This window comes from Schistocerca nitens, chromosome 6, assembly GCF_023898315.1.
Source record: "Schistocerca nitens isolate TAMUIC-IGC-003100 chromosome 6, iqSchNite1.1, whole genome shotgun sequence".
Classification (NCBI taxonomy): domain Eukaryota; kingdom Metazoa; phylum Arthropoda; class Insecta; order Orthoptera; family Acrididae; genus Schistocerca; species Schistocerca nitens.
The window spans coordinates 606,505,184-606,531,810 of record NC_064619.1 but is presented as its reverse complement, the minus strand read 5'-3'; positions in this window follow the sequence as shown (position 1 = coordinate 606,531,810).

The following is a 26,627-nucleotide window of genomic DNA, read 5'->3' as shown; positions in this document are numbered from 1 at the left end:
GTCTTTTTTCACTCTGCCGTCCACCGAGCCACCTCTATACCACTTCCCACAGAAAAGTTTAATGAGGAGATTAATTTACTTAAAACCATAGCAGTCAATAATGAATATAACCACAATTTTGATATTAGTTTGACTGACTAATTAATTAAATCGATCAATTAATTAAATCTCCCCTTTGAAAAACCCCTAGCCCTCCCCCTTCCCTCCTCCTCTCGGAAATTGGAGGGGAAAAAGATGTAGGTGACAGGCCATTTGGTGGGGGGGGGGGGGGGGATCGATTGCAATGTATGGAATACTGTTAAACAACTTACAGAATGTGAGTTTATTTATTTATTTAAGGAATTTGGTGAAAAACTGAATGCAGTGTAAGGAGTATTGTTTATATAATTCTACATCTACATCTACATCTATACTCCGCGAGCCACCTTACGGTGTGTGGCGGAGGGTACTTATTGTACCACTATCTGATCCCCCCTTCCCTGTTCCATTCACGAATTGTGCGTGGGAAGAACGACTGCTTGTAAGTCTCCGTATTTGCTCTAATTTCTCGGATCTTTTCGTTGTGATCATTACGCGAGATATATGTGGGCGGTAGTAATATGTTGCCCATCTCTTCCCGGAATGTGCTCTCTCGTAATTTCGATAATAAACCTCTCCGTATTGCGTAACGCCTTTCTTGAAGTGTCCGCCACTGGAGCTTGTTCAGCATCTCCGTAACGCTCTCGCGCTGACTAAATGTCCCCATGACGAATCGCGCTGCTTTTCGCTGGATCATGTCTATCTCTTCTATTAATCCAACCTGGTAAGGGTCCCATACTGATGAGCAATACTCAAGAATCGGACGAACAAGCGTTTTGTAAGCTACTTCTTTCGTCGATGAGTCACATTTTCTTAGAATTCTTCCTATGAATCTCAACCTGGCGCCTGCTTTTCCCACTATTTGTTTTATGTGATCATTCCACTTCAGATCGCTCCGGATAGTAACTCCTAAGTATTTTACGGTCGTTACCGCTTCCAATGATTTACCACCTATGGCATAATCGTACTGGAATGGATTTCTGCCCCTATGTATGCGCATTATATTACATTTATCTACGTTTAGGGAAAGCTGCCAGCTGTCGCACCATTCATTAATCCTCTGCAGGTCTTCCTGGAGTACATACGAGTCTTCTGATGTTGCTACTTTCTTGTAGACAACCGTGTCATCTGCAAATAGCCTCACGGAGCTACCGATGTTGTCAACTAAGTCATTTATGTATATTGTAAACAATAAAGGTCCTATCACGCTTCCTTGCGGTACTCCCGAAATTACCTCTACATCTGCAGATTTTGAACCGTTAAGAATGACATGTTGTGTTCTTTCTTCTAGGAAATCCTGAATCCAATCACAAACCTGGTCCGATATTCCGTAAGCTCGTATTTTTTTCACTAAACGTAAGTGCGGAACCGTATCAAATGCCTTCCTGAAGTCCAGGAATACGGCATCAATCTGCTCGCCAGTGTCTACGGCACTGTGAATTTCTTGGGCAAATAGGGCGAGCTGAGTTTCACATGATCTCTGTTTGCGGAATCCATGTTGGTTATGATGAAGGAGATTTGTATTATCTAAGAACGTCATAATACGAGAACACAAAACATGTTCCATTATTCTACAACAGATTGACGTAAGCGAAATAGGCCTATAATTATTCGCATCTGATTTATGACCCTTCTTGAAAATGGGAACGACCTGCGCTTTCTTCCAGTCGCTAGGTACTTTACGTTCTTCCAGAGATCTACGATAAATTGCTGATAGAAAGGGGGCAAGTTCTTTAGCATAATCACTGTAGAATCTTAAGGGTATCTCGTCTGGTCCGGATGCTTTTCCGCTACTAAGTGATAGCAGTTGTTTTTCAATTCCGATATCGTTTATTTCAATATTTTCCATTTTGGCGTCCGTGCGACGGCTGAAGTCAGGGACCGTGTTACGATTTTCCGCAGTGAAACAGTTTCGGAACACTGAATTCAGTATTTCTGCCTTTCTTCGGTCGTCCTCTGTTTCGGTGCCATCGTGGTCAACGAGTGACTGAATAGGGGATTTAGATCCGCTTACCGATTTTACATATGACCAAAACTTTTTAGGGTTCTTGTTTAGATTGTTTGCCAATGTTTTATGTTCGAATTCGTTGAATGCTTCTCTCATTGCTCTCTTTACGCTCTTTTTCGCTTCGTTCAGCTTTTCCTTATCAGCTATGATTCGACTACTCTTAAACCTATGATGAAGCTTTCTTTGTTTCCGTAGTACCTTTCGTACATGATTGTTATACCACGGTGGATCTTTCCCCTCGCTTTGGACCTTAGTCGGTACGAACTTATCTAAGGCGTACTGGACGATGTTTCTGAATTTTTTCCATTTTTGTTCCACATCCTCTTCCTCAGAAATGAACGTTTGATGGTGGTCACTCAGATATTCTGCGATTTGTGCCCTATCACTCTTGTTAAGCAAATATATTTTCCTTCCTTTCTTGGCATTTCTTATTACACTTGTAGTCATTGATGCAACCACTGACTTATGATCACTGATACCCTCTTCTACATTCACGGAGTCGAAAAGTTCCGGTCTATTTGTTGCTATGAGGTCTAAAACGTTAGCTTCACGAGTTGGTTCTCTAACTATCTGCTCGAAGTAATTCTCGGACAAGGCAGTCAGGATAATGTCACAAGAGTCTCTGTCCCTGGCTCCAGTTCTGATTGTGTGACTATCCCATTCTATACCTGGTAGATTGAAGTCTCCCCCTATTACAATAGTATGATCACGAAACTTCTTCACGACGTTCTGCAGGTTCTCTCTGAGGCGCTCAACTACTACGGTTGCTGATGCAGGTGGTCTATAGAAGCATCCGACTATCATATCTGACCCACCTTTGATACTTAACTTAACCCAGATTATTTCACATTCGCATTCGCTAATAACTTCACTGGATATTATTGAATTCTTTACTGCTATAAATACTCCTCCACCATTGGCGTTTATCCTATCCTTGCGGTATATATTCCATTCTGTGTCTAGGATTTCGTTACTGTTCACTTCCGGTTTTAACCAACTTTCCGTTCCTAATACTATATGCGCACTATTTCCTTCAATAAGAGATACTAATTCAGGAACCTTGCCCTGGATACTCCTGCAGTTTACCAATATTACGTTAACTTTTCCTGTTTTTGGTCTCTGAGGACGGACGTTCTTTATCAACGATGATAATGTTCTCTCTGGTAAGCCGTCAGGTATTTTATCGTTTCGCCCAAGGGGGGGTCCCTCTAACCTAAAAAACCCCCGTGTGCACGCCACACGTACTCTGCTACCCTAGTAGCTGCTTCCGGTGTGTAGTGCACGCCTGACCTGTCTAGGGGGGCCCTACAGTTCTCCACCCAATAACGGAGGTCGATGAATTTGCAACCATTATAGTCGCAGAGTCGTCTGAGCCTCTGGTTTAGACCCTCCACACGGCTCCAAACCAGAGGACCGCGATCGACTCTGGGCACTATGCTGCAGATATTAAGCTCAGCTTGCACTCCGCGTGCGATGCTGGTTGTCTTCACCAAATCAGCCAGCCGCCGGAAGGAACCAAGGATGGCCTCAGAACCCAAGCGGCAGGCGTTATTCGTTCCGACATGTGCTACTATCTGCAGCCGGTCACACCCAGTGCGTTCAATAGCTGCCGGAAGGGCCTCCTCCACATTACGGACGAGACCCCCCGGCAAGCACACCGAGTGCACACTGGCATTCTTCCCCGACCTACCCGCTATTTTCCTGAGGGGCTCCATAACCCGCCTAACGTTGGAGCTCCCTATAACTAATAGGCCCGCCCTCTGTGACTGTCGGGACCTTGCCGGAGAATCGGCCACTGGCCCAACAGGCGAGGCATCCTGTGGTGGCTCGGAAACGATGTCATCACCACTAGGAAGCACCCCGTACCTGTTGGAAAGGGGTAAGGCAGCTGCCACGCGGCCAGATCCCACCTTCGCCTTTCGGCCAGGCACGCGCGAGCCCACCACTGTCCGCCATTCACCCTGGAGTGATACCGGTAAGATGCTCACTGCCGGCAGACGCAGCAAAGACGCAGACAAAGTAAGGAATATTGTTTATTTAAACAATTTTTGGGATATGAGACCATGTATAGAAAATAGTTCATTTGTTTATTTAAAGAATTTGGTGGGAAATCGATTGCAATGTATGGAATATTGTTCGATGAGTTTAGACAATATGTGGAATATTGTTTATTTAAACAACTTATATAATAAAAGGTGATATATGAAATATTTAAACAATTGTGATGCTTTTACATTCCAAACATTCAAGGAATACCGTCATGAGACACCCATCACATGCAATTCCACTGTCAAAAATCTTTCTATCATGAAACATGCATGATCCGCCATCCCCCACCCAGTGCAGCTCGCAGCACACACGGAGGTTGCTCCGGGTGTCGCATAGCTACATGTAGACCAGTGGTTGCATGACATGGGTCGGCAGGTGTCCTGCTAATCCCCAAACAAAAACATGAGGTAGCAGCAACCCTTTGATACTTGTCACCCTGGTACATATCTAAATGATGAGAACTATAAAATGCATGCAAGAAAACGCAGTTCTAAGAGTACACGAATTTAGAGGAAAAAACGTGTTTTTTCCATATTTGAGGAAAAACTTTTTTTTCATGTCCGAGAAATCCCTGTCGAAAAAAGGACTCCCTCCTCTTTCTAATCCTGTAGCAGCCCATTGCTATGCCTGCACATGCCATTGGTTGCAGTCGGACCAAGCTGCAAATACAGCCAGGCTTATCCAGTAGACTACTGTGGATATTGAGCGAGAACTCCTTCCAAGGCAAATGCCTGATTGCGAATGGATTCCAACTTGGCCACTAAACTGCCGTCTGTGCTGGAGAGGAAGGATATCTTGACATGAAATTCAAATCAAAATCAATAATATAATGATACATATTATTTAATTAGTCCGTGGGAGACAGGGTTCCCCACTTGGGGAGATATCATGACTGCAGCCTCCACCCAGCTCCCTGTGACATAATAAGTGTAATCACCAGAGAATGGAATGAATTGTGATGTAGTAGCCTCCATTTGGGGTCTCCCACATGTGTGTCTTGTCAGGGTGCAGCGACAAAAGTCGAAACAGCCCAAAGTCCTAATTACAGATCACATTATTAAATAACAATTATCACAGACTAATGTCGGCCTCCTTTGATCTCGCAGCCCCCAAAAGAAGCATCAGGGGCAGTATTCTGTTCAGTATGAACCAACGTCTCCAAACAAGAAGGTGGCGGTTTTCATCACTCATCAGAATAATGTTTCCCATTGGCCAATGCTGGAGAAAGCTGAGGCAATTTAGACATCAAAAATTGAATGAAATAATCTATTTGCATTACCCTGTCAAATTAATTGTTTAACAATTTACAGCAGTCATACAGCTTCCTTAAAACACTCTCGTCCACCATATGATGATCCTTCTTCATAATTATATTTTCAAAGTTTGAGTATCACACGGAAAATTTATGCAAATCAAGTAACGAAATTTCCATCACAAATAGGTTGTAGCGCTAGATATACTCTAGGTCTTGTATGCACCGATGTTTGAGAGCATAAACATCCTCCCCCATCAAAACGATTCCACTAAACATATCTGGTGAAAAAAAATTCTGACGATCTCACAAACTCGCGATCATGAAGCACGCCATCCACTGACTGCACGGTAGGCCCATACACATTGGCTGGGAGAGAGACAGAGACTCACATCTGCGCCAGCCATGGGCACTTGTACTGAACGTATGGTTCAAATGGCTCTGAGCACTATGGGACTTAACTTCTAAGGTCATCAGTCCCCTAGAACTTAGAACTACTTAAACCTAGGGACATCACACACATACATGCCCGAGGCAGGATTCGAACCTGCGACCGTAGCGGTCGCGCGGGTCCAGACTGTAGCGCCTAGAACCGCTCGGCCACCTCGGCCGGCTACTGAACGTATGAATGGACCCAATACAACTATTGGAAACAATAAATTGATGAATCGGGAATTTGACATCGCGATTGGGTTTTTAAAAGTACTATAGACTTTCAAAATTGGTTCTCTCCACTGCAATCAGAAGGAGAGGGAAAGGTTCTCCTGCATGATAGTACAGATACAACAGCAAATACCACTGCAAGGCAGAGTCCACTGCAATGTATTGAGAAGCACTAAACACTACACACTTAAACTGCGTCCCAATTCATAGCAGTAGCTGCCATTGGTAGATGTCGGAGATCACTGAAACGCTCGCACATCCCATGCACTCACCTTCCAGACGTCCACACATGGTGCGCCCGTCCACTGGTTTGTCGCCAGCACCGACATTTAGGAACCGGAGGAAACCACACTCGTGGACGCATGTGTATTCCAGCATGCACCACCCCCAGTCACAAACGGAATCCAGGGATGACTGGAGTGGTAGAATTGGGATGTTATCAATATATCCAGTGCAAACATCCATCATTTTGAATCTTCCTTCACGCAACTCACACACATCCGCTCTGTCGCGCATACTCAGCACATAGGTCACTTCGCCATCCCTTCCTTCAGTGGCCAAGATCAGACAAGTTGGCGCATTCTCTGTACCCAGTCCAGGCTGAGCTAATCCGTTACTTCCGGTTCCCGATTCCTTATGACCCCCGCTGCAGCCAGCCGCGGTGCACTGCGAAACAAGCAGCTGCAGCTTGAACGTATACAACAGTTCTACACAATTCTACCCTGGCATAAATCCACCAGTTTTAAAAACCTACTTTACCCAATCCGAGGGAGCGATGTTGTTGACCATACATCTCGATTTACTCACGCGAAATGCAGATTTCTCCCTTTTACACGAGTTATTTTCGAAGATAGAAGAAATCGAACCATACACGCATTTTCACATCGCTAAAGTATCGCTGTTTGTTGTCAAAATCCTGTACAGGGCTATGGCATAGTCTATATTCGCTCAAAGTATTCCCTCATCAGGTAGCAGAATACCATTTCTTGTCTGTCATGTCCCGCGTCAGAGGACTAGAATATTAAACTCAGTTTTGGCTTATGATGGAGGGCTAAAATCTATCACTGTCACAGGACGCCTCCTCACTTTCAGACTCTCTCTTAAGGTAACAGAGAAGTTGTAAATATAAGGTTCATACTATGTATCACTTCGTAAATTTGGCAATACGTCTGATTTTATTACGATGGTCGTCCCTCCCCGAGTAGGCCGAGATTAAAATATCGTTAAAAGACATCACCGCAACGAAAAAACAGCCATGTCCAGATTCATATCCGTGGTGCCCTAGCCATCGCCTCCACCTGCCAGATGGCGTGTCACTGATATCAAATTGAAGGGCAAATTAATTAAACTGATCATGAGAGTCACTTCGCATGACGGGAAACTTTTCTTTTTCAGTAGTCGGATTACACTCACAAAGAAATTCAAATGGGAATCACTGGAGCGAAGACAATATTCTTTTCGAGGGACACCATTGAGAACCGACATTCGAAACTGACCACAGACGGATTCTACCCCCGCTAACATACATTTCTTGTAAGGACTGCTCTATTAAAAACACGATCGCAACTACTATGTTACTGTCACCGTGCATAAAAAGAGGTCTTGGTTCTACAAGCACACACAAGAGTTGCTGATAGTGATACGCTTTCTTGTAGAAATGCTGTCTGAAATTTGAAAACAAGTCTCTCAATTCAACGACATTCTGGCGTTGTATCCTATGGTGATGTCTTTTAATGGTTACAACCAGTGGTGAATCACATTTCTGCCACTCTCACATCCTGAAACGAGTCACCTTTTTCGACCATATCTGCTACAGAGAAACTCCAACGTGGCTTTAGACAGTTCCTCTGCATCTTGTAACTGTTCCTCCGTCTCTGCCCCACCTCCCTGCAACTTCGTCAATGTGATCGTTCCAATTTCTGTTGGAACTGAGCAGAAGTCGGAGAGCGCTATATAAAAAAAAAAAAATGGTTCAAATGGCTCTGAGCACTATGGGACTTAACTTCTAAGGTCATCAGTCCCCTAGAACTTAGAACTACTTAAAACTAACTAACCTAAGGACATCACACACATCCATGTCCGAAGCAGGATTCGAACGTGCGACCGTAGCGGTTACGCGGTTCCAGACTGTAGCGCCTAGAACCGCACGGCCACCCCGGCCGGCTAGCGCTATATCTATCACCTTCTGTAACCTCTATAGAAATAAGGTGAGCTGAGTTACTGCGACAGGACCTTGTTTTGACCATTTGCAGGGAAATAGGGACACTTTGTCGCAGCTCCTCAGCTGTTTACAATGTGTAAGGTCAGCGCCAAAACAAAGCTTACTCCTGCAACACGAGGTAGTACAAAAGACAGTACAGGAACTGGAAGAAGAACTGACAGAAGGACGAGGGTTTTGCTACTGTGCAAGCCGGAGTGGCCGAGGGGTTCTAGGCGCTTCAGTCTGGAACCGCGCGACCGCTACGGTCGCAGGTTCGAATCCTGCCTCGGGCATGGATGTGTTTGATGTCCTTAGGTTAGTTAGGTTTAAGTAGTTCTAAGTTAGAGGGGACTGATGACCTCAGATGTTAAGTCCCATAGTGCTCACAGCCATTTGAACCATTTTTTGCTACTACACTGCTGTCTGTCTCCAAACTACATACAGGTACTGCACTCCGAAGGAGATCTATGTCACTCAGGGTGCATTCAAGTCTGTCACCCAAACATTCTATCATTGTTATTTTGTACCATCCAACAGAGAAAAACTATGAACAATAAAACCTCTGCTAACATCACCCAACAGAGAACTAGATAACATTTCTCTGTTGCACTGTCTTCCGATGTATATATCAAAAACAAATACCTTCTGTTTGCTGGCATCGAGTATATGTCGCAATCCTATTAAATATACAGGTATTGATCCATTTGAACATGTGGCCAGTTATCGAAGTCTCTTGCACAGACCTGTCTAAAGTTTCATCGCTTTTACTGTGGGAGGACCATATCCCAGAGACTATCAGTCGCAAGAGACGGTCGCTGTTTCGTTGTTTGATACACTGTTTTTTTCTGCTGTAGCACGTTCAAGCACTGTATTATGGCTTAAATCGCTCAGAGCACTATGGGACTTAACTGCTGAAGTCATCAGTCCCCTAGATCTGTACCTATGGATTGGAAAATTGCGCAGGTCGCACCAGTGTTTAAGAAGGGTAGTAGGAGTAATCCATCGAACTACAGACCTATATCATTGACGTCGGTTTGCAGTAGGATTTTGGAGCATATACTGTATCCAAACATTATGAATCACCTCGAAGGAAACGATCTATTGATACGTAATCAGCATGGTTTCAGAAAACATCGTTCTTCGCACGAAGTAATGGCCACTATCGACAGGAGATCTCAAGTTGATTCCGTATTTCTAGATTTCCGGAAAGCTTTTGACACCGTTCCTCACAAGCGACTTCTAATCAAGCTGCGGGCCTATGGGATATCATCTCAGTTGTGCGACTGGATTCGTGATTTCCAGTCAGGAAGGTCGCAGTTCGTAGTAACAGACGGCAAATCATCGAGCAAAACTGAAGTGATATCAGGCGTTCCCCAGGGAAGTGTCCTGGGACCTCTGCTGTTCCTGATCCATATAAATGACCTGGGTGACAATGTGAGCAGTTCTCTTAGGTTGTTCGCAGATGATGCTGTAATTTTGTAAGATGGCAAGAACTATGCCCCTTACATGAAGTCATTAAAGATCACCTAACTCATGTTGAGCGAACAGTAGGGCTGAACAAAATGACTGACAAGGCACAATGCATCTTGTAGAGGGTATAGTATGGACTTATTGGAATAATTAATGTCGGGTGATGGTTTTAAAGTAATTCACACGACATGAAAACTTTGTGGAAATGAGTCGATTTACTGGACGCTAGTTTACCCCAGGGAAGTAATTCGAGTTGACCGTGGCCGGCTGGGGAATGGCGAAGGGAAGTGACAATAGGCAGCTTAGAGCGGCTCAAGCTCTGAGAAAGCGGTAATGCAGTGCGGCTTCCAGCCACCTTAAGAGGAGTGACAGCATGGGTGGTTGACCCCAACCCCATGCTGGTGTACCGGGAAGCAAACGGAGAACTTGTACACCTGTTGATAAATGTCCGTCATCCCGTTTTCAGGGAAACATGTGAGAAAGCCGCGCAAAGCTGCGGTGGAGTGGTCAACAGAGGCCAACATATGCGTGTTCGTGCCTACAGCAACTTCACACTGAATTCACGATCCGCAGAGTCTGAGGTAAATCAGGTGAAGAGCGACAGAATGAAATACTCCGGCCTCCGATGGGAATGTAGGACCAAGGAATCTGAAGTACTCTCCTGCGAGTCAAAATTCCGGAAAAATTGGTGTTTGTGCAGACGGCCTGGGAGGAGCTAAACACCAGAAGTTGAGAGGAAGGGAAATTTTGTGGGAATTTGTTCACTTCCCAGAGCAGGCATTGGTCGGCGCTGGGAAGCGGCGCATAATTAATGCAACTTGCCCTGCAATTGGCGTAAGTGATTAAGTGATTTTGCTGGAGGGGAAACCGAGGCGAAGAGCGGACTGGGAGAAGTCCCCGTAGAGGTCTTCCGTTCCCAGCTTGCCTAGAGTGTGGACGTGGAATTCTTTACTCAGCTTGCCTGGGAAAGAGTGAGCATCTCTGCAGTTGAGGACCTAGCAAATTGAACGATTGAGCTTGGAGATAGAAAGTTTTGGTTCAGCTATACACTGAGCAAGATAGTTAGGAGTGAACAGACGAGCGCAGCCTTGCAGCACCACGAGATCAGCTGACGTCTGCACAACGACGACGCTCCGCCACGCTGTATTCAGTGATATTGCGCCCTCTCCAGCCACTGATTAATTTGTTGGATCACGTCGGCAGAGTTTCCATGAGGGTTTCATGGACCGTGTATTGTAGAATTCTCCTCGCACTTCGCATTACGCCTGGGTCAGTCGATAGCAATTACTTTTGAGTTATCACGCTTTACTCCACGCAAACGCAATTTATTACCACTGCCTGATAGGAGAGTCTTGTAATGTGATGACTGAAGGTCGGGAGTTAAAATAAATTTGTGCTAATCGACTGCATCTGTTTTCAATCAAGTGGTTGATATCCCAAGTCACTTTCTTAATTAATTTTATGTTCAACATTTGCATCTGGTGTTCAATAGCTGAATATAACATCAATGTGCACCCTTTTTAATTGAAAGTGATCAATTCCGAATAAATTAATGTCAACACTGCCACCACAGTTCAATCAGGAGTCACAGGGCCATATTACTTTTTTGCGTTATCCGATATTGCGGCAGTTTTGCACTCTCTGTTGATCTGTTAGTCAATTAGTTGGGGTGAACACACGCCAAGACCAGCTAAGTGACGGGTGGGGTGTTACAATTTACCGTCTAGTAAGGTCATCTGAAGACCAGTATCAGTTGCAAAGCGATTTAGAAAAGATTGCTGTATGATGTGGCAGTTGGCAGTTGACGCTAAATAACGAAAAGTGTGAGGTGATCCACATGAGTTCCAAAATAGATCCGTTGGAATTCGATTACTCGATACATAGAACAATTCTCAAGGCTGTCAATTCAACTAAGTACCTGGGTGTTAAAATTACGAACAACTTCAGTTGGAAAGACCACATAGATAATACTGTGGGGAAGGGGAGCCAAAGGTTGCGTTTCATTGGCAGGACACTTAGAAGATGCAACAAGTCTACTAAAGAGACAGCTTACACTACACTCGTTCGTACACTGTTAGAATATTGCTGAGCGGTGTGGGATCCTTACCAGGTGGGATTGATGGAGGACATCGAAAGGGTGCAAAAAAGGGCAGCTCGTTTTGTATTATTACGTAGTAGGGGAGAGAGTGTGGCAGATATGATACGCGAGTTGGGATGGAAGTCATTAAAGCAAAGACTTTTTCGTCGCGGCGAGATCTATTTACCAAATTTCAGTCACCAACTTTCTCTTCCGAATGCGAAAATATTTTGTTGAGCCCAACCTACATAGGTACGAATGATCATCAAAATAAAATAAGAGAAATCAGAGCTCGAACAGAAAAGTTTAGGTGTTCCTTTTTCCCGCACGCTGTTTGGGAGTGGAATGGTAGGGAGATAGTATGATTGTGGTTTGATGAACCCTCTGCCAAGCACTTAAATGTGAATTGCAGAGTAATCACGTAGATGTAGAAGTAGAACTACTTAAACCTAACTAACCTAATGACATCACACACATTCATGCCCGGGGCAGGATTCGAACCTGCGACTGTAGCGGTCGCGCGGTTCCAGACTGTAGCGCCTAGAACCGGCCAGCACCGTATTACTACACATTTGTACACAGTAATACATTTTGTTTTCTCCACCACAGCTTCAAGGTATGTGTCATGTTCTAAACTGATGTTAACATGTTTTGAGGCTCTGACAGAAAACTGGAAATCACATGGAGTAAATCATGTTGCTGCTGTTCCCACAACAAACACACATTGAATGACTGAAATAAAAGACAGCCACAACACAAGGAAACTAGAAGGGTTTTCTGGCGTTGTGGAGCATTTCCAAATAGCTGTCTGAAGGTGATAGGTGACCTCTAGATTTCAACTGATCTTTCGCAGTGACGGGGCAGAAGATGGCAGTCAATCACTATGTGGTAATCAGTAGGATACTAGTAGGCAGGTGGGATGGAAAAGACACCGTCAGTGTACTGTAATAAGCATCACAGTTGACAGTGTGATCAATTTTACCAATTCTACCAGTTTTTCAATGCCGATCAGTGATGTGGAAGCTTGCTTCCTTGTTTTGTATCACAACTAAACCACCCTTCCACTAATTTGCTAGTATCATATACTGGACTGCGAATGTAGACAGATGTATGTCTGTGCAGTATGTCCGTTCATATATATATATATATATATATATATATATATATATATATATATATATATATATCATCATCAGCCAATTCAATCATTAAATGATGTGGCCTCTTCGAGTCGTGGATTCAGGTAGGCTTTCAGCAGTCTTCTCCAAGTGGGACGGTCTTGGGCAGTTCTCTGCCAGGTGTTACCAGCGATCTTCTTGATGTCTTTGTCCCATCTGTCTGGTGGTCTTCCTCTAGGCCTCCGGTGCTCCCTCGGACTCCACTCCAGTACTAGCTTCGTCCATCTGTTGTCTTTTCTTCTTGCGACGTGGCCAGCCCACTGCCATTTCAAGGAACCTACTGTCTCTATGATGTCATTAACCTTCGTCACAGACCGGATGTCATCTGCCCTTTTCCTGTCCTTTCTTGTATAGCCCAGCATTGATCTCTCCATGGCTCTCTGTGCTGTCCTAAGTTTCCCTTTTGTAAATGAGTTCAGTGTCCATGTCTCGCAGCCATACGTCATCACAGGAAGAATGCATTGATCAAATACTGCTTTCTTCAAATTTACTGGCATTTTTGATCTGAACACTTTTGAATTCTTCCCAAATGCTTGCCAGCCAAGCTTGATGCGTCGATAGATTTCTGGCCTTATGTCTCCCTTCATATTTATAATCTGGCCAAGGTAGACATATTCACTGACCTCTTCTAGCAGACTGTCCTTGACCTTCACATCTCCAGATGGGACCCATTTGTTGGACATTACTTTTGTTTTGGAAAGGTTCATGTTCAAGCCAACCAGCTGACATTCCGATGCAAGATCTGTAACTAAGTTTTGGAGCTCTGCGAAGTCTTTGGCCAGTAAGGCAATATCATCAGCAAATCTCAAGTTGGTAAGCCTTCTTCCATTAATTCTAATTCCCTTACCTTCCCACCTCAATTTTGACATAGCCATTTCCAATACAGCAGAGAACAGTTTTGGGGAGATGGGATCGCCTTGCTTGACACCCCTCATGATGCGGAATTCTTGAGTTGATTCGCCGATGTTAACATAAGCTGAAGAATTCTCGTAGATTTTCCTGAGCACTTCAATGTATGCTGCTCCCACTCCTTGCTCACTCAAAGCTTGGAGGACAGCTACATGGCTAACGGAGTCAAATGCCTTTTCAAAGTCAACAAAGGCAATGCAGAGAGGCAGTTGGTATTCATTCGCTCTGCTTATCACTTCACTAACGGTCAGAATGTGGTCAATAGTGCTAAAATTGCTTCGGAATCCTGCTTGTTCTATAGGTTGGGCTGAGTCTAGGGTGGAACTAATTCGGTTTAACAAGATCTTTGTGAAAATTTTGTACAAAATTCAGAGCAAGCTGATAGGACGGTAGTTTTTAATATTGTGAATACTTCCTTTCTTGTGTATCAGTATAATCATAGCCTTGTTCCACGATAATGGGATTGAAGCGTAGTGCAGGCAGGAAGTAAATACTTTTGCCAAGTGATTTATTGTTACCTCTCCTGCCAGTTTGAGGATGTCAACGCTGAGCTCATCATCACCCGGCACTGTTCCCTTCTTCATGGTATCTAGAGCACACTTGACTTCTGATGGGAGTATATCTGGAACACTAGGTACATCATTTAATTTAGATACACTTTGAGTTATGTTGTGTGACATATATATATATATATATATATATATATATATATATATATATCTTATGCTATATAATTGAATTTCCAGTCCTGAGATCCTGCCTCTCCAGCACATATGGCAGCATAGAGCCCATGTTGGAATCCATTCTCAGTCAGGCACTTGCCTTGGAAGGAGTTATCTCATGCATCGGTATCTGCAGGGGTCTACCAGGTAAACATTGCTTTGTTTGCAGTTCAGTCTGACCACGACTGACAGTACATGGAGGTCCGGCAGCGGGGCGCTACAGAAGGAGAAAGACTGAGAGAGAGCACGTCTTCTGACAGGAATTTCTCAGGTATCAAGTATCAAAGGGGTGTTGCCACCTGATACTTTTGTTCATGGTTTAGCATGATATCTGACATGTCAGTCTCTGGGCCCAAGCTGACACTATTGGACACTGTTGCATCATGCAGCCACTGACGGAAGTGCCACTTTGTGAAATGCCGAATGACCTGCATATGCGGTGCGAACCGTCACTGGGTGCAGGATGTGAACAGTTCGTGCGTGAAAGATTTTCAACAGTGTTATTACGTCTGATGGGTGTTTCATGATGGTATTATTTGTGCGATCAGAACAACAAAGCATCACAATTGTTTAAACAGCCCATATGTCATTTTCTATTCTATAAATTGTTTAAATAAACAATATTGCCCACATTGTCTAAAGTTTTTAAACAACATTCCATACACTGCAATCTATTTTCCACCAAATTCTTTAAATAAACAAATATACTATATTGTACAAATTGTTTAAACAATTTCTATACATTGCAATCGATTTCCCTCCAAATGGCCTATCAACTTAGTCTTTTCCCCGCCAAGTTCTGGGAGGTGGGGGGGGGGGCGAGGGGAAGGGCCGACGGCTTTTCCAAGGGGGGATTAATTCATTGGTCAATTTAATTAATTAGTCAATCCAATTAATATCAAAATGTGCTTATATTGGCGAGGCGTGTTCCCTGAGGGGTGGTAGAGGGAGAGTAGGAGGAGGAGTGGGAAGGATAAGGGGGGGGGGTACAGTAGGTTAAGAGGGATTATCCCCAGGTGATGTTAATCCTCTTTACAGAACAATAGATTAAACACCTGTCAATCAAGAGAGAACAAGAGGTTTGCCCCTGAAAGCATACTTATAAGCAACCCACACTAACCAAATGTGCCAGAAGATACTTTGCCCTACTACTAATAGATTCTTTTGCAGGAAGGAAAGCACGCCGTATAAAGCTGTAGCGAGATTACAGAGAAAAAAAAATGCTGGGTCCTAAGGATTGAAGAAATGTGTACTGTATTGCTTGTCTCTTGTCTTTACTAGTTTTACATGTCCTACATTTAATCTTATATCACACAGAAGAGAAAGTTATTAGCTAATAGGTAAAATAGAGTGCAAATTTCCTGAAGAGGTCTTAGCTCCTGGCCCCAAGTAATGCCTCCCAGTATTAACTGTGATTTTTTTAAGGAGGAATGATGTCAAACCGGCTGACTGGATGCAGGAAGGCACCACAGGGTATTTTAATTTCCACTGTCCTGAATACAGGTTTGATGGTTTCCATTACAAAATATACACGTTTGAATACCACAGAGCGAAATATAGTGACATGCGATGGAAGAATGTTGCGTGAAAAGGCGTGAATTGTACTTTTCCTCGAAAATATACGTTTTATATATTAAACTCATCAGAAAGATATCTGCTATAAAATGAACATTTTTTTAAATTTTTGATGTCCTAATGCTCCAGTGGGACGGGGAGAGCACCACTATAAAGTTTTTGCATCAGTTCAAAAAAATCGTTGATCCGGGGCTGGTAGTTGAACAGGTTCGTAAGCTTCTAGCTTGTAGACTCTCGAATACCTTCTTCGCGAATTTAAATCCTCTTTTATTTTCTCATTTCACTTTTAGAAAAAAAAAATGGTTAAAATGGCTCTGAGCACTATGCGACTTAACTTCTGAGGCCATCACTCGCCTAGAACTTAGAACTAATTAAACCTAACTACCCTAAGGACATCACACACATCCATGCCCGAGGCAGGATTCGAACTTGCGACCGTAGCGGTCGCTCGGCTCCAGACTGTAGCGCCTAGAACCGCACGGCCACTCCAGCCAGCTCACTTTTAGACATTGCATATTATTATAATCAGCATTAGCAGTATTAATAAAGGCGATTAACACTTTTAACTAAGATCAAACTTCATGGAAAGACAAATACAGAAAGGTTAGATACATGCAAACATATTCTGTTCTCTCTGACGCTGCAATGTATTCTCTCACAGCAGGTTAGTATCGTCTACAAATCGACCAGCTAATCGAGATGAAATGGCCCCCCGTTTCCACAATCCTGAAGAAGACAACCGATTAGCGCACTAAACAAAAGCGAACAGGGCAACAAAAATTGACTGTGATACGTATTACACACAATATCATACTAAGTTCAAAAATGGCTCTGAGCACTATGGGACTCAACATCTTAGGTCATAAGTCCCCTAGAACTTAGAACTACTTAAACCTAACTAACCTAAGGACATCACACACACCCATGCCCGAGGCAGGATTCGAACCTGCGACCGTAGCAGTCCCGCGGTTCCGGACTGCAGCGCCAGAACCGCACGGCCACCGCGGCCGGCTATCATATTAAGTGTTACGACGGCCAGGTAGAGCATAAAACATTTTCTTGCAGAACATTCATCTCGTGTGAAAGTCGTTTGGTGACAATGATCAACTAACGAGATGGCGAAAGTTGACTCAGTTAAGAACTGTTACAAAATCTCGAATTTTTTGTTTGTCATGACAATAATTGGGCTGACGGAAATGCTGAGCTTCCAAATAATATTTTTCGCTGTCTGTACATCAGAAACCGAGCGAGGTGACGAACTTTTCATCACACTGGAATCGTGTTTGGTAGGATGGCGGTTCAAATTTGTGTCGGAAGATCCAGATTTAGGTTTTCCTTCATTTCTCTACATCGATTAAAGTAAATTCCAGGGTAGTTCTTTTGACAAACCACCACCGATTTCCTTCCCGTCCTACCCCCTGACCGAGTCTCTTCTCAGTCTCTAGTGACCTAGCTGTAGATGGGACGTTAAACTCTAATGTACCTCCCTACCTTTTTTTTTAAAGCACAAATAATACGACATCGCACATGCTAAAGAAATATTTTGGACCTCCCGGCTATAAACAAACCCGATCCTCACCAACAAGAGAGGGACGAGCGACAATGATGCTGTTAGAGGAACGATAGTCAACGAAGCCGAAAAGCTGATAGAAAGGACAGTATTTGTATCTGATCCAACTCTAATACAATCACTAGAAACCCACGTTTAATATGATCTGAGAACATTTAAAAATTAATATCACCCTCGGCAACGTTATTTCTGAAGATGCTCTCATTGGTCGATTGTAACATGTTAAAATAAAGAAAAAATTTGCCGGCCGCGGTGGTCTCGCGGTTCTAGGCGCGCAGTCCGGAACCGTGCGACCGCTACGGTCGCAGGTTCGAATCCTGCCTCGGGCATGGATGTGTGTGATGTCCTTAGGTTAGTTAGGTTTAAGTAGTTCTAAGTTCTAGGGGACTTATGACCCCAGCAGTTGAGTCCCATAGTGCTCAGAGCCATTTGAACCATTTTTAGAAAAAATTACGTGCGACTTGTGACTGCCCTGCAATTTTGATTTCTAACGGTCGCTGCTCACCTGCAGGCAAATTCTGCACTAGTTGAAAAGACTTAATTCAAATCCGCAGAGAAAGCTAAAAGACGCACTTTTGGTCTACGTAAATACGTACCAAGCACGAGGCGTGGTCATAAAGTCTTAATTATAACAACGAAAACGTAAAATTACGTAGTTAATTTATTATTTGTATAGAGACACGTGTCCGCAGTCGTGTTGCACGTTGAAATCGCCAGCCACAGTGTCGTTGCACGCTGCTAGGAGAATCGAATAAAATGGTGCAGCCCAGTGATAAGTTGCATTACCGTTCGGTAATTGGTTTTGAGCGTTTGAAAGAGAACAACTCTGGATCAAAACATTATAAATTGTTGGAAGCGCACGGCAACAGTGCACCATCACATGACTTCCTCTGTGCTCAGACAAATCTGAATGACTTTTCATTGATGCTGAGCCACAGACATGCATTATTTTTTAAAAAAAAATACACCACCATTTGACTGTGCACTACCGTATTTCTCTTCTGTTCACACCAGGTTTCAGCATTGACGCCATTATCGAGTACGATGTTCTTAGACCATTAACATCGTTTTGGTGCAGACTGTGCAGGATGACAAATACACAGTTCAGTACATCAGTTTTAAGTAAATATTTTGAACTGTTTGCTTGTAATTCTGCACAGAACACTGCAATTGTTACTTGCCTAAGAACAGTGTACTCGACAATGGCGTGAAAACCGAAAACGGGATGCTACAGGAGAAAAATATAGTAATGTACAGTCAAATGTCGTGTATTTTTTCTGAATGACTTGTTGGAAGGCTGAACAGTAAAGAAATAGTGTAGAGGTGGTGTAAGTGAGTGCCCTGTACTTGTGAGTGTTATTGTAAATACAAACCTGGGAAGGTGAACTTACAACCTAAATGTGATACTGAGCTCAGAGCCACATCACTTTTGCGAAATTGAAAAGAATTCTGTGTATTTGTGAATACAGATCTCATTCATAAGCAAATAAATAAGCAAACCGATAATTTCGCGCTCAATGGACTTGGTCAGTGCGTACCGTTAGAAAGTAACGTAGCTGCGTAGAAAAAGGAAAAACCAAACTGCAATGCAGAGCTGTATCAAAATGTAACATGAAACCCAAGAAATTTTCTGCACTGACATATGGCCCTGGTAAAATAAAGGTGCTGACAGGACATATACTGCGTAAACGATAAAATCGCGTATTAAGATTCTCACCTGCGAAGTGATGTACTGGCAGAAACAGCAACACAGCAATACTCCGTAACAGCTAAGAAACTACTGCTGAAAACAAATTACAGTTGGTCCAGGGAAATTGGTTTCATAATCTTGACACAGAATGCCAATGAAACACATGACTCAGCCTTTCAGTAGTGAATTTTCAGTTAGGAAAAACAGTTATAGACTCTACTACGATAATACATTTACTTCAATAACTTCCATGGTCCTCATATAGCATCAGATTATTGATCATAAACATACCTCAACAGCATTATACACGTCGTCGTCGTAATAATAACATCATAACACCTCAGTCAAATCTCAAAAACGTCGTAGCTTTCTGCAATAATTTCAAAACCTAAAAAAAATTCTCTGCTCATTTCAAAAGTGTCATCTACCTCAAATGTACTTTAAAAATCATGATCCCTTACCAAATACAACATTCAAAGCTCTCATAGTATCACAATGGTTCTGAAAAAATATGAAGAGTTGACAAAGCACAGACAAAATACAATTTCATAAGTGTGAAGTTATCCAGCTGTGTAATTGCGCAAACATGTGTTACTGACGTAGTAAAAAATGTTTGTCTCTCTCAGTTAAATCATCGGATAGCTGTGAAATTCTGTTTTAGAGAAATATGGCACCAATGTGTAAAGTTGTATAAGCAAATACCATATTAGCTAGGGCTCCTAGCCCTTGCCACACGCTTAGTACACGAAGTACCCCCTGAGGATAAATGTAATTATACCCTCAAGTGTTACAGATTACAGCAATCGAATGAAATCTATCGCCGAAAACCTTCTTTGTATCTTTGTAATTCACAAATCTTTCAAAATAAATGTTTTAAGTACAAAAATTAATCACACAAATGCATGTCCTGTAGCGCTAAACTGTGCGTCTTGCTGTAAGATAAGTCTGTGGAAGTGTCGTAGTTATCATCCTCCGTAAGCAAAGTTCTGCATAAGTCAATGTACTTACCCCGTCATAAACAAAAGTGAAATGCTTTGTGTATCGATATCGTAGCTATTACGCTTATTGCCGTGATGAAGAAAGTTCTGTACTGTAACGTATTGTTGTGCTACAGAAATGCCTCTCTCATTGTAGCTACACCACAAAGTTACTACTAAAACCTTTTTTCTTTCCAGAAAAATACAGAAAAACTGTCCAGATATAAAACAGATACAGCGCAAAAGCAGCAATGTAAATTGTGTCACACATTAGTACCGTCGTGATATAATCGTGTAGCTGTCAAACAAACCAAATACTAAGTCATCTGTAATCTCACAGAAAGTATTTTAAATAAAGAATGTCTTTTCAAGTAAACCAAAATGTTGCATTAAAATCTCATTAGCAGTATATGTTCTAAGTATGTAAGCCGTAAATTCGTTACATAATCGTGCAACTAACAATCAAGAATGTACAAATAACAACACTGTGTCGTCTGTTCACTATAACAATGCATTCGTAATTTCTCTTTAAATAAGTTCTCTCGGTTCTTGACTGGATATTTAACTTCAAACATTGCTGCATGTTAACAGTTTCTAAGTGTGACAAAGCGTACTAGTAACGTGAAGTGAAAGATTTTATGGCAAAAACTAGGTTAAAAAACAGATTATCTCTCAATAAACGATTTTACATGTGAAATGTGGTGCAATCCTTTACTCTTCCTAGTACGCAGAGTTTCAATTTCAACGCAATTATCATGTGATATATGTCGGTAAGGAATACTGGAATTTTTCACAAGGTTAGCTTATGTTATTTTTCTCAAGCCCAGCCGGCGCACGTGGCCTCCTGTTGTGCATGTCATTGTCTGTTACCTTTGTTGTCGCACATCGTTACTGGGATTTGGAGATCTAACTTCTACGAATTCACCTTCGCGAGAGGCCCCTGCCCTGTTTGAACCACGCCAATTTTGGTTAAATTCTGGTCTGTTGTTGAGGTTATATCGTCTGTCGTCTTGTCGGTGATTTCCGTAATTTCTTTCTTGTCCGTCAAAGTGGTGGAAAATTTCTCCCTGAATCGTAACTGCGCGCTGAACTGTTGCGTCTGAAGTTATTCTGTCTCCCTTGATAATAATTATTTTGGTTCCCATATTGTCTGTTTCTCTGATTTCTGTCATAGTCATTACTGCGGAGAGGTGATCTTTCCCTGTAATTATTACTACTCTGCCAATGGTTGTTACAGGTGGTGTCTGTTTTGGTCACGATTTGCGTTGTAAGAATAGCCTTGTCGTGTCCAGTTATTATTTCTGTCATCGCGAAATTGTGATGGATGTGACCTGTAATTGTTGTGTTCCTGTTATCTCGTCCCGCGATTGTCAGTGTCAATTTCCAATTCTTGTAACAGTCTCTGAAAAGCTTCAATGTCGTCTTTCCAACGTCCTGCCAAAATAATATGTCGTAAATGTTCAGGCAATTTGATTAAGCAAATGCGGATGAGTTCTGAGGGGCTGTATGGGTTTGACAGATACTGATTCTTATGCAACATGTCTTCAAAATGTTCACAAGACTGGAAAATTCAGATTGCTCGAAATGTTTCATCATTATGATGCTATGTTTTACTCGGTCTTGAGTAGCTTGAGACTAATATGCTGAGAGGAAGGCATGTAAAATTCTCCTTCACTGTGACAATCGTGAATGACCGATCGCATTCTTACAGATGGTTCATTCTCTAAATAGCCACACATAAATTCTAATCTGTGGTCTAATGACCAGTTGGAAGAAAAACAATGAGAGAATTGATGAAGCCACGATTGTGGGTGAATATTGTTGCCAGAATTCTTAAATGTTTTGCATTTACGTGTAGTAATGAACAGCTTATAGTCAAAGTCATCGTGTCGGCGAGTCGCTTATCGGTCATTGTTACTTCGTTTCGGCGGTTCCATCTCAAAATTCGGAGCACCTTGCCAATTTCTTTCATAATTTCCAAAATGCCCTGTGTTATTATTTTGTGGCTTTTCCGTATTTCTAAGTCCCTCTTCCCGTGTTGGAGTGCGAGTGTCCTCTGAAACATGTAATTCTTGTATTACTTGTGCCAACTGATCTTGTACTTCCCGGATTTCTCTTTTGTGATGCGTATTAATTTGATTTTGTTTAAATTTCTTAATTTGTTCGTACTCTTCTGTGTCAGTGGAGGCTACTGGTCTTGTGTCATTCAGATCATCATCTACCTTTGTAGATAAGTTAGTGAACTGATCCGAAAGTTCGGCTACTTTCCCCGATAATGAACTGATTTCCTCAGTGTGTTTTTCTGAACCAAGTTTCAGAGTGTCCATTTGTGTTGAAAGCGTATTTACTGTGTCCTTTAAGTTTTCCTGAGTTTTTGCAAGTTGCGTAACCGAATCAGTAGATGCAACTGAGTCAATTTTAGCTTGAAAGGTGTCGTGATTTTCATGAACAATAGTTTGCAGTTCTTTTATGGCTGCTTCGGGATTCTGTAATGCATTTTCATGACGCGAAAAAATAGGTTGGAAATGCTCACAAATTTGTGTTTTTACGTCATTACAGACTTTTTGACATTTCGATAAGATTTTAAGTAACACCTTCACATGTATTTTCAAGCGTGGTGTCTAACTTTCGAAGCTGTTGCTGTGTTTGTCTCTGGTGTTGTTCCATTGTGTCTAACTTTAGAAACTGTTGCTGTGTTTGTCTCTGGTTTTGCTCGATTTGTTGCATTAATTGCAATAATAATGTATTAGTGTCTGGAATCTGTTCCTCTATGCTTTTCGGCAGTGCATTTGCACCGGCAACAATCGTATTTTGAAAAGCAGAAGATGTGTCTTGACTTAATTGAGAAAAAGGTGAGGACGCAAAACCTGAATCTACAGTAGTTGCAAAATTTTGTCCTGTCATTTCGGAGTCCTGAGGCGAGCTGTTGCCGAGTGATCGATGATAATGCTTCCCTGTTCACTAATTGTTTCACTGTCTACACCATTATTTACCGCCCACTCTATTTCCCTATGCATAATTACCAAATTGCTACTTTGAATGTCTGTTAATTCATTACACAGTGGTACTGATAAGCTACGCTCGTCGTCACTATCATTTTTCAATTTGCTTTGGTGCCTAGTGTTACGTTTTTCACACGCCATAATTATCACGTATTTCACACGATAACAAGAAAAGCACAATTTGAAGAGCAAAAACCTGAAAACACATTAACATAGACTGAAAATAATATCTAGTTGATTGCAAGCGCAGCTGCGAAATATCTGGTGCAAATCTACATGCATGCCACAACTGTTTTACTGTACAACAATGAAAAACTACAACTACAAAGGAAATGCTCTCTACAATTACGCGCTAGCAATAAACAATAGCTACACTAATTACACAAACTACAAGAAAAAATCAGAAGATTCCAGTTAGGTGTTGTGAATTAGCAGGAGCCAATTCACGGGGTTGGGAGGAAGCCGAAAGGCACGCGTTAAGCTCACGCAGACTGGCGTGAGGTCTGGAACAGTTAAGGGAATTTTTAGTAGCAAATAAAGTACGTAGTTGATGTAATACTTAACTTTAATCCATAATTGTAGAACATCGGTCTGACGGTACAGGCATCACAAGTTAAATATCTATTGATAATGGCGCCTTGCTAGGTCGTAGCAAATGACGTAGCTGAAGGCTATGCTATCGTCTCGGCAAATGAGAGCGTAATTTGTCAGTGTAGCATCGCTAGCAAAGTCGGCTGTACAACTGGGGCGAGTGCTAGGAAGTCTCTCTAGACCTGCCGTGTGGTGGCGCTCGGTCTGCAATCACTGACAGTGGCGACACGCGGGTCCGACGTATACTAATGCACCGCGGCCGATTTAAAGGCTACCACCTAGCAAGTGTGGTGTCTGGCGGTGACACCACATTAGGTATCCTCGCTAAGGGTCGACTTATGAAACATCCCCTTAGAAAAATTTATGAATTACTGTGCTGGAAAACCTCTTACGTTATTTGATTTTCAGACAGCTGAGCAAAACTGAACGTACTCAGACATTTCTCTCTTTACTTATTCTGATCAACACTAAACTGACACACAATATTTTTAGCGCAAAGGTATCTGACTTTCAATAATTCCTACTAAAGAATGGCCGTGACTAACAATAACCTATACCTTTCATGAATCACGTACCTCACAAAAATCTTCGTTACTCGAACTACTGCAATACAGCGAGCGCCAATACTGCCAGCTAAATAAAAGATTCTAACTAATGAAGGCACTGACTACTGATAGGCATAGGTAGCAAATGAAAGATTTTGATAGAGAACAAACAATGTATTTACCTTAATAATGTTCAAAAGTCATCATATATATATATATATATATATATATATATATATCAGTTCATGATATCCAGTATCACAAATTTACTCTTTCTGATGGACACTTGTCCAGATCGTCCGCTCTCAAAATTGTGCCATCTCTCTCCCCACATCCACCATTGCTGGCGGCTCTCCTCCAACTGCTCTACGCTACGCGCTGTTCACATCCAACTGCCCAACACTACCATAGCAAAGATTCCAACAATGCAAACCAGCCACAGACTGCACACAGCACAGTCAGTGATTTTCATACAGACCGCTACGTGGCGTTACCAACAAAAAACCTTAACAGCCTACTTACATGCTTCCCGCATTCATCGTTTTGCAGGTGCACGAATATCTATTAACCTTTGGCTGTCGTCATTTACGCGTCCCTTTTAAACAGGCTTTGCTTCTTCAGCATTTTCCGAATTTTGTTGTTAAAGCACGGTCGATCTTTTCCGCCCTTAATGCAGTTACTATGTACGTACTTCTCCAGAGCACAGTTTATAATCCCTTTAAACTATGCCCATAATTCCTCTGATGCCATCACACTGGAACTAAAGTAAGTCAATTTGTTGTCCAAGTGAGATGCCAACATCCGCTTATCTCCTCTATCTAACAGAAGCACTCTCTTAGATATCTTGGCCGGCCGCTTGTGGCCGAGCGGTTCTGGCGCTACAGCCTGGAACCGCGCGACCGCTACGGTCGCAGGTTCGAATCCTGCATCGGGCATGGGTGTGTGTGTTGTCCTTAGGTTAGTTAGGTTTAAGTAGTTCTAAGTTCTAGGGGACTTATGATCTCAGCAGTTGAGTCCCATAGTGCTCAGAGCCATTTTTAGATCTCTTGAATGATTTATTAACTTTTGTAACCACAGGCGCACTGACAAAGCCATGATCACAAATCCCAGTCTCTATACTGACGCCAACGATAAGGTCAAGCCTGTTTGTAGCTATAAGTTCTAAATATTTCCATTGCTTGTGGCAGTTTTAGGAAAAGACAGTTTTAGGAAAACGTGCTCGAAAGTACTTCGCAAGACTGCCGGTCTGTGCCACCTGCAATGAATCCATAGAGGTCTTAGTCTATACTCGTTAGGTTTAAATCGCCTCCAACTATTATTGATTGACTGAGTGTTTACTTGCTACGTACCGTAGAATTTCTTTGAATGACTCTAACAAACCTGTCACAGCGGAATTGGGTGGACGTAAAAACATCCAGCAGTTAATTTGTATTCATCTAGACATGTTGTTATATCGGCAAGATAACTTCGCTGTCACACTCAACTTCGACCCCAATGGAGACAGTATTTTTGTCAACTGCAGTGAACACACCCCCTCTTATGGCGTCTAAATTGTCTTTCCGGCGTACGTTACAGGACTCGCTAAATATCTCAGAGCTATGTACTTCGGGTTTCAGCCAGCTGTCGGTCTCAAGAATAATCTCAGTTCGAGAACTCTCCTGGAGTGCAGTAAATTTTGGAACTCTACTTTGAATACTCCGACAGTCTAGTGATAACATCTGGACAGTCGAAGAGTCTTTACTCTGAAAGCCGTCTGATCTTGTTATCTGGATATAGTTTCGCGAATGTTCATCAGAGTACCTCAGAGTACCGCCTCGCCTAAAAAACCCCATGTGCACTCCACAAGTACTCTGCTACCCGAGTAGCTGCTTCCTTTGTGTTGTGCACACCTGGCCTATTAAGGGGAGTCCTGCAATTCCCCATCCGATAATGTAGGTCTAGAAATTTGCACCCAAGACCGTCGCAGGAGTCAATGAAGCCTTTGGTTCAGACCCTCCACATGGATCCAGCCAAAAAGACAGCGATCAGCTCTGGGAACAACTCTGAAAATTGCGATCTCCGCTATCTAAGG